Below are 16551 nucleotides of genomic sequence, written 5' to 3' on the forward strand. Positions count from 1 at the left end.
ACTTGTGTTCCCCAAAAGCGTTCAAATTTCAATTGGTAATGACTTTTTTGTGTTGTGTGCAAGTATGCTTCTGTGGCGATCGGCCAATAAAAGACGAATGTGAATGGGTAATGTACCGACTTTGGTCAGGAACGTATCCTGTGAGTAGCGGACACGATTCGGTTTCATATTGGAGGTCACGCAAACCGAAACCGATTGACGACGGTATGATCGTTGCTGTTTTTTTTTTTTTTCGTTTCGTTTGCGTGGATTTTGCAAGAATGTTTCCTCCTCCTGCCCGTTTTAAATTTACCAACCAACCCACATTCGGCACGTCATTCTGCTTCCTTTTCCCTCATAACCGAAGCAATGAAAAATGATACTTTTCCGCATAAGCGCCCCCGAGAAGCGTCGTCACCCGATAGCGGGTCGACCATGGCTGTGGCTGTGCCTTCGGGAAAAAGGTTTAGGGAATGGTTAGGCAAACATCAGACGCAACATACAAACATAGCTGCAAACCGAACGAACGAACAAAAAAAACACACGCAAAAGAAAACCATAACTCCTTCTCTTGACCGGTGTGAAGCCTTCCCAGAATGCAACCGCGAGGCGGTTTTTTAGCAAACAAAGTTTGCTTGAGAATGCAAACATCGTAGGCAAAAACCGCAACGCAAACTCTTTACCTTCTGGCCCCAAGTCGCGTGCTTCCGCACCATCCACAGGCTCGGCTGGCTCGGTTCGCGTCCGAGGGGGGAAGACCATTGTGCAAACACGTTGCATCCGTACGGGGCCGTTATGGCGATTGATTTGATTTATGACCCTATCCGACCCGTCCCGTACCGAGGATGAGTATTTGTATGTGTTTTGTGTTTATGCTTTTTTTTCTCTCTCTCTCCAGATGTACGACGGGAGCTTCCTTCGACGGGAGCTACCGAAAGGGCTCCTCCGCCTGTTGATGATGATCGCCAATCCCACATCCCAAAACTCCAATGCCCAACCCTAGTGCAGAATATGCTATGCAAATTCATGCTAAACATATGCGCACGTTGCTGTCGCTGCCGTTTTCGCTTCTTATTGTTTTCTTAAGTAATTTTTACGCTTCGATGCGTTGAACTGGCTTAGGATTGAAAACGGATGGACAGCCCGGTGGTGGAGTTGATCGAAGTCGAAATGCATAAAATGGGAGAACAACTCACCTACACGCATCTGCTGCAAAAGCAAAGCAGGAGTGCCATCCAGCGAGGGGGTGAAGCAAAATAAATACGAAAAATAGGGAAGTAAGGTTGATTGGAAACACATGGATGTACATCTCCATTTCTAGTGACGATTAAGATGTGCGAAGGAAGGCAAGTGTATAAACAATCAAGAAGCTCGCCTTAAGTCAACATAAGGCTAACGAGGGTGTGTTAGTTGAAAGAAAGTAGTTGAATAAATCAAGGATTTGCAGAACATGATTTGCCGTTCTCGATTGCGGGAAAACTGTTTTATTGGAATGTTGGTTTTAAACAGTGATAACATTCAATTACAGTAATCTAAAAACATTAAAATGGATTATTTATAAATAAATACATCCACAAACGTGCTTAACAAGAATTTACTTGTGTCCTGTAAAATAGACTTTTTGTTATATGTTTTAAATTTCAATCAAAGTACAACACGAAGTGAAAGTAAACTCCATTTTGTTCATCACTTTCGGTCCAATCATGACCATTTCAATCTAAAAATCACACAATTAAATGTCTCCATGTGTGTGCTTTCTTTCAAGGTGAAGCACTGATTTCGAAGCTCACATTTTCACTTTCCGCATGGTAACCCATTTTCCAGCAACCGCAAAAGCATCGATAAACACACCGTTAGTAAACGACCAGGCGTTACAAATTCCATTCAAATTACTTCCCCCTTGCACGAGAAAAGAGTGAATACTTTGTCACAAAGTAAGCTTCAATACAACCCAGGGCCCCCCGGAACATGTTTGTTATTTGCCCTTTTTGGTCGCTATTTTTACGCACCGGCATTGTGTTTTTTCGACTTTTTTTTATCTTGTTCCATCCGATCCAAGCTGATAGCGGAAAATGTGCGGAAAATGACATCGATCAACATGAAGCCACGTAATGGTTGGCAATACATTTTTTTTTCCTTTACTTTGGTGCTCACTTTTGTTGTGAGTCTTTTTTCGAACTTCCTCTTCGAACGCGCCATATGCAATATGTGTTCCTTCACACCATGCCGATCGATTCTGGAAAGGGGAATTACCCGCAAACAGACATTTTGGGATGTAAAAATAGCTTCGACGGTGAAAGGGATGAATGGGGCACATACAAAAGCAAATTAGCTACGTACGCCTTTATACTTCACTGTTTTCAACACCTTATCGAACGTTATCGCCATTCGGCCGGTGAGACAAAGTGACAGATAAGTGCAAAGCGTTAAATGCAAAAACCCAATCAACTGTCAATCGGAATAAGCTCGAGTACTTTGGGGACTTCCCTCTCTCTAATGTAACGGGTAGATGTGGTAGAATGTGCTACAGGGCAGAGGAGAATTGAAGCACAAAATGGAATTAAATTGATCACACTTCCTGTCTTTAACATCCGGACGCAGATATAGGGGTGAGCTTAGTACGCAAAATGGCTCTTTATTTAATCTTAATTCACACAAACACATTCTTCTACCATTCTACATGCTTGTGAAGGTAGGAACAAAACCATCTGTTCTTAAATGTGAAGGAAAAGGATTAAATTTAGAACAGTGGCAGAAGAATAAACGATCACCCATACCACCGGAGGAGCGAAAGTAACCTGCGGGTGGTTTCTATTCTACTCCAGTTAATTACAGGATCCGTAGGACGGGGTTCGGAAACCGTTTCGTGTTACGGTGGCAGTGGTGTGAAACGAATAAAGACGTAGCAGCTTCCTTTTTCTTCAGATTCCCGGGAGGTCCCGGATGCTGCTAGCACGGCATCGGTGAAGAAGATCACCATAATGATGATGATGATCCGAGGGCAACCCTAGCAGAGTGTCACATTCGCTTCAGATAATGGTCTCGGAAATGGCCACACACGCGAACACTCACACACACATGCACACCGGTCTGCAGAACGGAAGTCACCCGCTCTGGAATCTTGAAGATGGTCGGGCAATTCAGCCGAGCTCAGCCCACAACAAATGTGTCCGGGATTAAACCATTAGTGTTCCGGTGTGCGATACCTGATTGCTCCCAAAAACTCTCCACGTGTGTTATTTCTCCCCATGCTTCATCTACATAAATCTCTCATCTCCTTTCTCTTTATTCCGTCCATTTCCGGCACATTACCGCTTCACAAATGTGTGACAGCGAAATTGGGAATGTACCTTCATCATCGCATTTGTAACGCTGGTCTCGTTTTTTTGTGTATTTTTTATGTTATCCATAATGCTCACTGATTATCTTTTATGCTAGTTTCTTCTGTTTGTTACTGTTCGCAAACTGCAACCGGAAAGCATGTATGTGGGAATGTGATCATACGAGAGAAAGATGGCGGCGTCCTACCAGCATAATATAAATCACATCCGAAGCATTGTGTGTGTGTGTATGAGTGTTAGGAAAAGTGTGGTTTGCAAAAATGAAAAAAGACACACCATTCAACCCGAAAAAACCATCCACCTTGAGAATGTGTAGCAAATAGTAAAACCCACAGCTCAACTGCATGTTGCACGGAGAGTTGTCGGTGGCACTTGAAATTCGCACCCCGCCAGTGATTAATGGCAACCTTAATGAGACACACATTCATCCGGCACAAGCTGCCGGGAGCTAGTGTGCGTTACTTTTATGTGGTAGCAAAAGGTTTTCCCTATGTATTTTTCCCCCTCGGCACCATCGTTTAGCGATGGTGGAAAGTTTGAGACCCACAAAAAATACACCCCAATGCAGCAACCTTGATGGAAAAATCGTTGTGGAAAATTTATCTTTTCTAGTGTGCGATTTTTTTTCTGTGTGTTTGTTCTCTCTTCCTTTCTTTTGTTCATTTCTAATGATCGTTGCGAGGAAGGAAATGTGAGGTTTCATAAATCATCATCACGACAGGGCCAGGTCGCGAAGAACGGCATGATCACAACTCCACAAAGCTTCCCGCCATATTTTCGGGTGATCAACCAAAAACCCAAAGAAAGCAATTTTCCTTTCCCGGGTTGATTGGTACGGTTGGCAAATTTGCCCCATGAACGGGACTATTTTTTTGTTTGCCTCCCCCAAAAGGTTGGAACTCGGGAGCATTAGTAGGAAAATGAGCAAACGTACGGGCGGTTCCTTGACCTCTAAGTGTTGGGGCGTTTGTACTTTTGGGTGGAATATGGACGCCAACTTCACGCACAAATCGGGTCGATCATTAGAATAATTCCCTACGCTCCGGTTCGGTGTCGGATGGATGATCGTTTTGTAGCAAAATACTACCCTAATAATCCATCTCGAATAAAAAAACCCACCCTGCTTCAATACCGTGCGGGAGGGCAAGATTGGGTTTTGGGAAATGGAATTGTGCCGCGTAACCTCACCAACGCCATTCTTCGTAGTTACGCTCAGGATCGTAAAGAGCGGTGGGGGCAATCATTATTATCGTCATCTTCATCGGCTTTCTACCGTGCTTCGCGATCATAATCAAGTGGAATTGTTCGCTTCCTCTCGCAGCTGATTCTTACTGTCTTGCTACCAGCAAAACGAAACGTTCTGTAGCATTCCAGAAGCGTGTATGTGGTTTTCGTGAAAATGTGTGTGTGTGTTGAATACCATTCCTCTTGGGTCTGTGTGCGTACGGGTAATATAGTGACTTCCGCCAGGCTCCCGACAGCATGAAAGAAAAGCCCGAAAAAGCATGATGAGAAATTGAAAAAAAGCAATGATCGTAAAGATGTTTAATATCAAAATTCCTCTCCCTTGGTCTATCTTGCCGGACGCCTGGACGCCTTACATTGTCTTGGAGCTGATCTTGCTTTCCCAATGTCCGATCGGGACGGAAACGAAATCGATAAATTTTAAACTATCGCTCGATTCCACGGTCCCACCAATCCCTGGAGGCAACGTTTTCGGATGGTTACGGGGATTGGGAGAAATTCCAGCCCTCCTTATTTCTACTCCCTGGAGGGCATAAACGCACGCACACAATCACGCGATTGGCACCTCTGGTCATGTGTCTAGACCAGTGAGGGGGAGAGGAAAATTCCTGGATGCCCTTCAGGGTAACCTCCAAAAATTTGGTCCCCATCGTCACCAAAATGTGCCCGGATGTCACATCGCACCGAACAAAGTCCTATGGCCGCTGGTCGACCTATGCCGTCCATATTCCACTCTCAAACTCACAGACACACACACACTCTTTTCTTTCTTTTCAATTTCACCCACTGGATTGAAACGGGTGACATGAAAATCCGTATAATAAAAACAAACTTCACAAGCGAACGTGGCGAGAACGGTTGACAGGAAGTTCCAATTTATAATTTACATTTCTACACTTCTGCCGGTCCGGCACGAGGCTCGAACGATGGCCAACTTTGCGTACCAATGGTGCACTTCTTTGTGTTTCCTTTTGCCTTCTACGCGCCCCCTCTTGTTGTCCACCGATGTGGGCTTTGGTGTCAGTGCCTGGTTGGAATTGGACTTTTTATTCTTTCTTTGAGTGTTTTTTTTATTACTACTGTCACCCTATGGAGGGTTTACCCCAGTTGAATTTAGTTCTCCCGATAGACTCTAACGAGTATTGAGCAAAAGACGAGGAAGTAAATGGCACAATCGATGAGCTGGAAAGTGTCGCTATCCGACACTACTGCTGACAAATGCCGTTTTCCGGTTTAAAGAAAATTAGACTTTTCCGGAGGAGTGCCTTTAATGTACGGATGAATCGAAAAGTTAGCATGAAAGTGATTTGCAAAAGTTGACGTTTCTTGGGTCATTAAAATGTAATCACTTTTAGACAAATACGACCGGTCACAGCTAACGCACATAGATCACCCATGCAGACATAAAGTGAAAAACAAAAACTTGAGAAAAATAGGATTTGAGCAAAATAGAACCATTTAAGACAATTGCTTTTTTGTTTCACAATGACTTAATGAAGCAAAACCGATTAGCTTTTCAAGATCTGACGATCATTGCCTGTCATTCCGAAGCCGATCTTTTTCCACCGAAAAATATGCACACGTGCACCCGGAAGATGGAATAGAAATTGCGTTCGCTCGAGATCGAACCGATTCATGGCCACCCGGAGCCAACTTTCCCGTATGCAACTTTTCCTTCGGTCAGAATCAAATCTTCGCAACGATCTAAACCACAAGTGGATGAGCTCGAGTAGTGAATGGAAAAGTCATGCCACTTAGAGGAAAGGAATTTTTTAATAATTACCTTAGATTTTCTCTCAAGCAAACGTAGGCACTGAGCTAGAAAGAAGACACATAAAAGTAACAAGAGAAGAAGAAAAAACAAAAGCGTTCTCGACGCTACGGACCCGGAATCGGAATCGATAATTGAAGCGAGAACCCTTGGGTTTTTGGGTTTCGTAAAGAATCCAATATATCAAATCGCCAGCACTGTTTTGCCGCCTTTTCGGCCTCCGAACCGAACACATTCCAATGTCCATTTTGACCCATCATCATCATCGCCATCATCATCATCAACAAGCTACATGAAGGCAACCGCAACACAAACCCCTTGGCCGAGAAGCGCCAGGTCAGGAGTTGAAACAAATGACCGGAAAGGAGGATCCGAACCGAACGGATCATTCTGGCAAGCGCCTTCAAAAACTCCACACATCTTTAAGACGTTCCCAGGCAGGAGAAAGAGCGAGATGTAAATTAGAAATCGTAACCGCTGGAATCGTTTAGCCGCACCATTAACGTAGTGAGTGCGGAAGAGATTTTTGAGAATCTTCTTCAACGGTGCCCTCCAATCATTGACCGATCATCTACCGATCCAGTCAGTAATTACGCGTGGCGTTTAAGAGGGTCCAATTTCGACATTCCAGCGTTCGAATTGTCCATTTGCGGTGATCTTCCCCTGAATGGTGCTGCGCATTAATGGTCGTTGCAAGGCCACCGACCTTACGCGGTACCGAATTTGCGTTCCGTTCGCCATCTAAGGGCGATCGGATGGTGCTTGTTTTTTTTTTGGTGCGATCTTCAAACAAACAAAGGTTGAAGGTTAAATGCGTCGATTGCAGCCGATTGGGGTCTGCTTGCGTAACTTTGAACGCATTGCTTCGAAACACGTCATGGTTCGATGCAGCAAGAACTTTGCGCTCTCGGACATGACGATCAATTGAATCCAACCTCAACTTAACCAGCGGATGTGTAACACCTGGTCGGTACGGTGCATCTAACGTACGATCAAAGGGTTTGTTTTTTTTTGAGAAGTAGAAATATCTGAGGCGGTCTCTAGAACGATACGAAGAAGCTGCCACTCAACACTCGCAAGCCCAAGCGGATCCCAATTAAGGAGGCCACGGCTTTATTTACACCCGAAAAATAACAACCACGCTGCGGGCATCCATTTTCCACGCTACCGATCCCGGGAGTGATGGATTGATGGATCTTCTTTCTTTCTCGAAAGAACGCACACACAAACGGGACGTATGCCGGCTTTGAAATACGACGCTCTGACAATGGCTCCCGGACGATAGCTGCGATGGTGGGATTTACAAACATTGCTCCCCTCAAAAAAAAGGACAGTGTGTGTTTAAATAACATTTAAGCAAACTTTTATTTTCACTTTTTTTTGCTACGAAAAAACTTTGTATGGCAATGCTCTTTACAAGATTCATTTACTAACGTATCCGAACGCTTAGTAATCAAGAAACTTTGGTCGGTAATTTTGGCCGGTGGTCTCGGCTGAAAGTGGAGCATAATGCTCCGTAATTTATTCAATCAACACGGTGTCCAGCACCGTTTCCGACATGCTCCAGTAATAACACTTCGGCCAGTGACCACCAGAACCAGACCCGCCGAGTGGAAAATCATCTAGACAAACGGCCAAATGGAGCGAGATTCGTGTGTTTTATTGCACACTGCTATGGAGGGTGGAAGAAAGAGAGAGAGAGAGAGAGAGAGAGAGAGAGAGAGAGAGAGAGCGCACATTACATCCGGTGAGGGAGTCTTTCGTCTAATGAAATGCCAGAATCATCAAAACTCCTCGTGTCGGTGGTACTTGAGTTGGTCCATAATCCCGGCCCAGGTGAGTCCACGGTTCGCCGCTTGTTCTAACCTCGGCGCTCGATCGTTCGGGTTGGAATTTTGGCCCCGCATAAATTAACCATAAATTACGCACCATACACGGACACATTCTTTCTATCTTTCGGTTCTTCATCGTTCACCATCCGTTTCTTCACCACACCATGTATCATTGTTTCAAGTTCTCAGATTTCTTTAGCTTTTCCTCCCGGCCATAACCATGTCACTCATTTGACCAACGTCGATGGGCCCTGTTTTGCCTAAAATATAGCTCAGAGGTAACGCATATTATACCACCAAGCGGGTTAGAGGTGTAAACAAAAAAAAAACAAGAACACCTGACCCAACAGACACATTCCACCACAAAACCGCAGCCAGGCACGATTTCATAACTTCACGGCTCGATCCGTGAGCCCCAGACGCGTACCTTCACATCTCCACAACCGTCCAATTGGTTTGTGCAGTCAGGTGTCGTCACACTCGCGAATGGCACGCGCTTCACCGAGACAAAGTCAGGTTCGCGATAAATAGCGAAGTGATTCAGCTTCCGTGGCTTTTGTGCGGTAGTATCGACCCACTCGATACTTCTTAATGCGGTGTAAAACAGGGAGTAAGACGAACGAGAAGCAGCAAACTTGAAATGACTCACCTTAGATGGTTTTGAACGGACTGTCTTTAGCCTGATGATAGTAACAGCTTAATTAGCGATCTCGTCAAAGTCACACCGTGTCCGGTTAGAAGTGAACTGTAGAAGATGCCACTGCCAGGGAGGACTTTTTCGATTAGCACACAACACAATGTTTCGTACTACACAAGTAATATTTCAACAATTTGTTCGCGTTTCAATCACAACGATTAGCGATGATTTGATTGTACACTTGAGTGAAAGGATTTTTTGTTTGACACACACTTTTAACTAATTTCTTTCCTTATCAGCACAAATTAAAGTGCTTTTCTTTTCACTGCATAAAAACAACACTTCAAATCGTACTAGTATTTCTTTTTTTTGCACATCCGTTCTGATAACCTTCATTTGGGGTTTTCTGTTATTATGTTTTGCATCTTTTTGTTTTGTTTGCTTTCCGCTCGCACAACTATTTCATATGCTTGATTAAAGTTGATTGCATTTAAACTCACATATTTATGCTATTTTCGTTTCAATTCTATTATCTTCCAACTGTTTGCTTCACTTTGGTGTGATTGTTATGTTTCACTTTTTTTTCATTTACAAACAACGGAAGGAAACTCTCTTTCCAAATATGTTATTATTTTTCGCAAAAAAAGGTTGATTTTATGATTACGATTTTCACCATCACATCTGTTGTACAAACAATACATTTACTTTTGCTTTGTTGCGTTACACTTCTCGATGTCACTTTAATCTTTTTTGTTTTGCTGGTTTTGTTTTCGAAAACTGTGCAACCGGCGATATGGTGGCACTGCTACTGCCGTTGTTTGGTTTGGCTTTTTAATTTCACTCACTTTGTTTCATTTTTCGCTGCTATTGGGATGGTTTTCGTTTCTTTCTGTCGGAACGATCCAATGCAAACAGCGAACAACGAGCAATCATGGCAAAAGCAACTGCAATCGAACGTACCGGGCAGTACCGACCGTCCGACCGACCCCTTATCTGTGGCTTTTATTTTCGTTTTCAATAACTGCACTCCCGGCACACAACACTAGCGCGTTTCGAGAAACCTTTCCAGGACATTTGCTGTGGACATGTGTAGGCCCTCGCATAGATTGTGGAGTAAGCGAGAGGTCAGAGCGAAAATAAACTGCACTGATAAAGTGCAGTGTCGGGAGACGATACACCGAATGCACTTGGTGGCGCCTGTACACCACTATCGGAACGTTACACGTCGGCACCGTGATAGCTTCACTATTTCATCCAATTATAGAACCATCGCCCCGACATCCGTTAGTTCTACGCTCAAACACCCTACCCAACACGCACTCACACTTGAGGGATGGTAAAAAATAATAAACAATTCTATTTGTTCGCTCGTTGAAATCGTTCGTTGGTGGAACGCGCGCACAGATTCCGGCTACGTTCACGCGCTTCAATCGACTTAAGAGGAATGAAGATGGCTTAGCTGGAAAATCATACTTAACCCGGCCTGTTGCTCTTTCGTACGTATCCACTCTCCTCATTTCTCTCACTCTCTTCGTGTGATTCTTAGAAGGGAGATCAAAACGCACTCCCTCTACAAATGAACAACGAAGCGTACGCGTGAGGTATTTTTGTTGTTGTGTGGAAGAGAGAGTTTCGTCGAATCTCTCTTCTCTCGCTTGCTCTTATGAACGGATCGCCGTTTAAACATAAAAATATGCAACCGAACATAGATCGCTTAGCATCATAGTAGGCGCAACATACATGCGGAGTGTGAGAGAAACAGACAGCTCAGCTCTTCATCGATTATTTTTTAATTGCATGCGGTTCTCTCTGCTCTCTCGAATTTACGTGCGCTATCCAAACGTGCGTAGACTTTCATCGATTTCGGTATTATGGTGCACTATGGTTCTCGAAAAGGACAAAATACCAAATGAGAAACGTTTTGTAATGAGAGTCTATGTAAACCGAAACCGTTTTAGAACACATACGAACTATAAATAAAAGTGAAAAATTATTACTATCTGTATTATTATGAAAACGCATATTTATCCGAGAAATTAGATTATTTTTTTACTGTAGTACCATAGTAAGTTTAAAAACTGTATAATTTAACTACTCCAAATGGACCGAACTTCATAACACGTTCATAATGATCCTATGATCCTTTCGTGCTCTACTGCTTTCATAAATTCATCCACCGGTAATTGGCGTTGCTTCCGGCTGTCCATGTCAACCAACATAAGACAACGATCATAGTAATAACAAAAACAACTCTTCTTAGTACTTCTCTCGTCCAGCATTAATATGCAAACGGTTTAGCCTGTGCACTCGAACCTGCACAGACATTTATGTCACAGTACATGTACATGTGTTGAGGTGCACTTCATTCTTGGAGTTGTTCTACACGTCCCATATGTGACATCGAGGCCAGACAGCGCATAAACACCAATACACAGCTTCTCGTGGAATATTATAAAACTCCCTCATAACTAAGCCAGTTCTCCCGGGCTGGTATGCAACTTCTCCTGGAAATGCACTTGGCGGCTACGCTGTCATTCGCTGGAAACCCACGCCAACTAAAACCTGCTCTGATCTTTATAATGTAAAGATGAGGGGGAAAAACCATCCATCGCACATGAAACGATGTCACTGTCACATTCACTGTCGCCCATCGTGAATGGGCAGACGAAGGCAAATGGCAAACGACAAAAAAAAATACTTCACAAAAACGAAACAAAGCAAAAACGGTTCGCATGCCTTTGACATAATGTTCCAATTTAGATTGACGCTGGATTAATGGCGCATGACAACCGCAAAACAATTTTGCCCAGGCCACGCCACCAGCGTACAGCCGCTGGCTGATGATTGGCAATCATCTTTTATTTCTCTCAGTGCGTCTCGGTGCTAGTATTTTTGATGGTCCACCTCCATCCAGGTTTATCCTCCCATTCATACAACCGACCGGGAGATTTTTGTCCGAAATCATTTTTCCCAATTGCACAATCACACAAATGAGCCAATTTTCGTGCTTTATAGACCGATCATAGTGAGCGTTTTCAATGCGTTGGATGATCGTGTTTTTCAAATTATTACTACGAAAATTGCGCTAAAATATGGCCCTCAGCATTTCAAGAAAAGTGAAACGGCTTTAATTTTTTTCTTCCTGGATGGTGGCGGTATTATAACTTGAACAGTATTAATGATTAATTAATAATTTTTTGTCAAACGATACAAGATCGCTATTTTTATTGTACAAAAAAAACACAAGGAAGTATTAAAACCAAATCACGTTATCATTTGTCCACTCTAAACGTAGGTTATTTTAAACAAACATGCTTAATAGCTCTTCCTATCTGTTTATTAATCCGTACAACACTCGTAACATCCGGAAAGCTAATAAAATTTTACTTCCAGCTTAAGGTGACCATCGCTTCGTCGTTGAAATTTGGTTATCAAAAATCTCACACACAAGCCTAACCATTTAAACGTTTAATAACCAACCATCCCAAAAAGTAGCTAATAATAATGAAAATCGGATTATCTTCTGCTTGACGAAAAAAAAGAGACAAATAAAACAAATCCCGACAGCACACCTTTGTGCTGTTTATTGGTTTCTTTTCAAGAAGCTTCATCGTCCAAACACAATGAGAAGAGGAATGTCAAACGATTATGCCACAAGTTGAGATTTATCGAGAAAAAGCTTGAATAACATTTACGACGAGTAGAAAAATTAATTTAATTTTTGTATTGCTTTTTTACGAAATTCCCCTACCATTCTTTTACCTTCCTCCTGAAATTTATTTAGCAAAGCAATTACCTAAATTAATTTTAGCACCCTACTTCTTTGTTTATTAAATTCATATCTCATTCCAGTTTGCTCATATTTCACCCCCAATTTTCATGTGTGATCTGGCTCATACCTTTGGGTATCCACCGTTAACATTCCCATACCAGCAAGGAGGCATTTTCCACCACCGACCACCGACGGTTTTCCAGTCACACCCATCCATTTTCCCTATCGGAAAACGCACCCATTATAAGAATTTGTTTGTTTTCCGTTGTTTTCTTTCCTTTTTTTCTCTTCCGGTACACTCCCGTTAGGCTGGATTGGTTGGTTTCAAATTTCATGCTTCACGTGCCATCATGCAGTATTTCCATTTATTGAGGGGACCGTACGCTGAATAAAAAAAACAATACGATTACCCCCCAAGGGACGTTGATGGGCATTGGCATGTCATATCTCTCGCATCGCACTGGTTGCGCCATCTACTTTGTTTTTACTCACCAAACGGCAAGCCCATCCGATTAAAACCTCTAAAGATTTTCCCGGTGCAAGGTGCGGAACTGCAGTTCCGGTGATGTACCTCCCGCCATAAGGCTCGATTGTTCTTGGTGAGCTGGTGCTGGTGCTACCACGTGACCAGCCCACCGTAAGCCACCGTGATCCGTGGGCAGCGGATAAAGTAATTAAACCCACACAAAAAAACCGTCGTCTATCGTCGTTCCGGTGTGGTTTAGTGAATGCAAGGCAAAAAAAAACAAGCCACCATGTCGTGGGCATCCGTCTTCATCTCCCACGCCGAAGCATATGTGGGCTCGAGCATCAAGGTCGGATGTAGGAGCGTGTTGACCCCGTTCGCCTCCAGACGTTACATGATTAGAGCAGAGTGGGTGGATCCACCCCGAATGGATTATGAAACGGATTCCTTTACCTTTGGATATGGGTTAGATTGGATCGAAACATTTCAAACAGGGACCGGTGCTTTAGATAGCGGCAGAAGTGTACATATTAAAGAGAAGAACATTCTGATGAGATATTTTCATTTGCATATTTTTTTACCTTTTATTTCGTTTGTGTCGTTGAATGTAATTCGGTATTACAAATTATGTTACGTTCGGAATTGAGTGTTTCGTTACGTTGTTGCACCTGAGGTCCGATGAATCTCTTTAAACAGGTAGAGACTGTTTTGCTTTAACTATCCGTGTATTTGATGTTATTGAATTTATCTTAAGCTTTGTAGGAAAGCTTTTTTTTAGCTTTGTAGGAGGCAATGTTGAATCGAGAAGATGCTTTATTAGCATGTAAAGTTTCATATTATTATAGTATATTATAAGTTGTTGAAGAGGTATTCTTAATCCATCACTCAAAGTCCAAAGAAAGTAGCCAGTGAATGATTTGATCGTAACGATATTTATTGTAGCTAAATCTCAAAAAGCATAATCTGATAACTAAGTTGCTCAATAATTATAATAAATACCTTCGTGTTCAGTTATGAGTAGATGTAGATATAGAAATTGGATATATTTTTGGATCTTTAAAAAAATATGAACGTTCATTGACAAGCAGTCAGGACGAAGATCAGTTGCCAACAAATCGAAAGATCTCAACCAATCATGGATTAAAGCCTCAAGCGATCTTTGTTGTCTTTATTGACTTGGTCAAAGATCTTTATACAAAAATGAAAAAACAATATAAATTCATTTTTTGCATTCTCTCTCTTAGATTGGATAATAATAATATTTATGCATTTATTTAAAGCATTTAAAAAAGTCTTCTTCACCGAAACCGATTTTCGATAAATCACACCGTTAAGCATCCGTATTTCATTGACACCGTAAAAAAAACGACAAACAGCAAATTAGGCTGTAAACCACACGAAAGTGGTACCCAGATTTGTACGATAATTTATTGCACCGGTAATAAAATTATTTCATCTCAGTTTCCTACTCACCGATGGGAAGCTCATCAAAAAAGCCACCAAACCACCGAACGAAACCGTTCCGTCAGCCAAATAAAAGCAAATCGATTCCACCCACATCCAGCATCCCGAGCCGAGATACGTTGATAATGGCCATAAAGCGTTCCTTCCCATGACAAATAACATCGAGCAGGCTGATAAAGGGGCAGGGAAAAAATATATGCTGCTTTAGATACATGTTTATCGCAAAAGGCTTGCTCAAAGCCGGTGACATATTTTAGCGCTTGAATTCGAATTTAATCTACCACGTGCGTAGCTCATAATCGACGATTAGTTGACGCTTATTGGTTGTAGGTGTAAGCCAACAACGCACACCGAGCCGATTTCCTCGCCTTCGACTAATGGACTTTTATGAGACCCATCGGTTATATGCTAATCGGTTTGTTACGGGTCATCGCATGGATTCTCCGAAAAAAGGCTCCCAACTCTAACGAAACACACGCATACGCGCAGAGGAAGCCACCCCGAACGGAAGGTGTCAAACGTGCTGACTTGTCAAACGCACCCCGTTTTGCGTACCGTTTCAGTTTGTCAGCCTTTCAGCGTCCAAAGCCGGGGGTTGGGCTCCAAATTTTTATGCTGCCGTTGCAACGCAACAGCTCGCGTTTGCTGAGACGATCGATGCCTGCATTAGATTTGCTGATGGAATGGAAACATTTTCGACAAACCGTAGGGAAGCGTTTTTTTATGTTTTTTGTGTATGTGTGTTTTTAAGGGTTTTGTTTTACTCGTGAGACGTTTGGGCGCGGGCGATTTTTTTTTTTTTGACGTCGGCGGTTTTTTATGTGCCACTCCACCGCCGTTGTGTGGAGACCGGGTGAGCAGAAGATGCGGGCGCTAAACTGCTTACGACCTGCTTGCACCATTTTGCCGTTTGCGGTAATTATGTTCGCTTCTCACTGTCGGCTTGGTCCGCGATCAGTTTAGTACGTCGCCAATTTTCAATTTATATGTGACAACACTGTCGGTTGATCGTCAATTTTTGCCGGTCCCCCATGAGGCCATCCCGTATTGTGCGTCGCAATTTGTTTATGTTTTGTTCAGCTCATTCGTTTTCCCTTTCCTTTTTTTTTGCTCCTTTGCTTCGTTTTATTTTATTTAGACACTTTAACATCGTTTGACGTGGGTTTGGCCAACTGTTATTTGCCGACTGTTGATGAAATCATTTTTTGTTTTCATGTATCTCGTGCTAACCGGCGCCAACCACCATATGGTGGATGAAAAGGGGTAGTAATAACGTGTGTGAAAAGATGAAGGATATGCGGAGGCCGCACTATCTAGTGCTCGGTGTTCCACCCACTCAGGCAATCGAACAAAGATGAGGGGACACTAAAATCGACAATAGCTCAATTTAACTAATGTCGTGGGTTTCGGTTTACTAAAAGCATACAGAGTGTTAACACTAGAACCGCCGAACTTTTCAACCTTACTAGAACCGCCATATGGGACAATTTTGTCCCATACGTTATGTATACATATTTAGACATATTAAATTATTACCTAAGGGTTTTTGGTGGTTAAATAACTAATAGGCATCACAATTAGCAATAACAAAGCTTTATTAGCAACTTAATCAATAATAAAAAATATTCAAAACAAAGCGACCAAGCAAGCCGGCAAGTCGAAGTGCTTATATAGACTAGTCGATTGATAACAGCGAAAAATTAAGCCCGAAGTAAACAAAAGTAAAAGCACGTATGTAGTTGAATACTTTCGCGCACTTTTATTGTTCTATTCTTATTGACATCCCTTGACATCCTATTGACGACACATCCGTCACTCGTTGGCAGCAGGGATACCAGGCGTCACAACGTATTTTGCCTATGGGACAAAAATGTCCCATATGGCGGTACTAGGTTGGAAATGATTTTTTTAAAGTACCATATGGAATACAAAATTTTTTATAAGTGCATTCGAAAGATAGTTTAAAATAAATAAAAGTCAAAAAAATTCAAAGGGTTATCACGACGGCAAGCGGAATAACACACCTTTTTCGAGTGCGATGGGA

At 42.6% G+C, this 16551-nt stretch overlaps 1 protein-coding gene across 1 annotated transcript in view; it reads right to left on the reverse strand.

Moving 5' to 3' along the window:
* Window positions 1-10497, reverse strand: part of LOC125761994 (uncharacterized) — a 34308-nt gene extending 23811 nt beyond the window's left edge. The window contains exon 1 of the mRNA XM_049423645.1: window positions 8818-10497. The gene's annotated coding sequence lies outside the window, so the exon portion shown is untranslated. The remainder of the gene's footprint in view (window positions 1-8817) is intronic.
* Between the last annotated feature and the right edge of the window lie 6054 nt (window positions 10498-16551).

This window comes from Anopheles funestus, chromosome 2RL, assembly GCF_943734845.2.
Source record: "Anopheles funestus chromosome 2RL, idAnoFuneDA-416_04, whole genome shotgun sequence".
NCBI lineage: Eukaryota > Metazoa > Arthropoda > Insecta > Diptera > Culicidae > Anopheles > Anopheles funestus.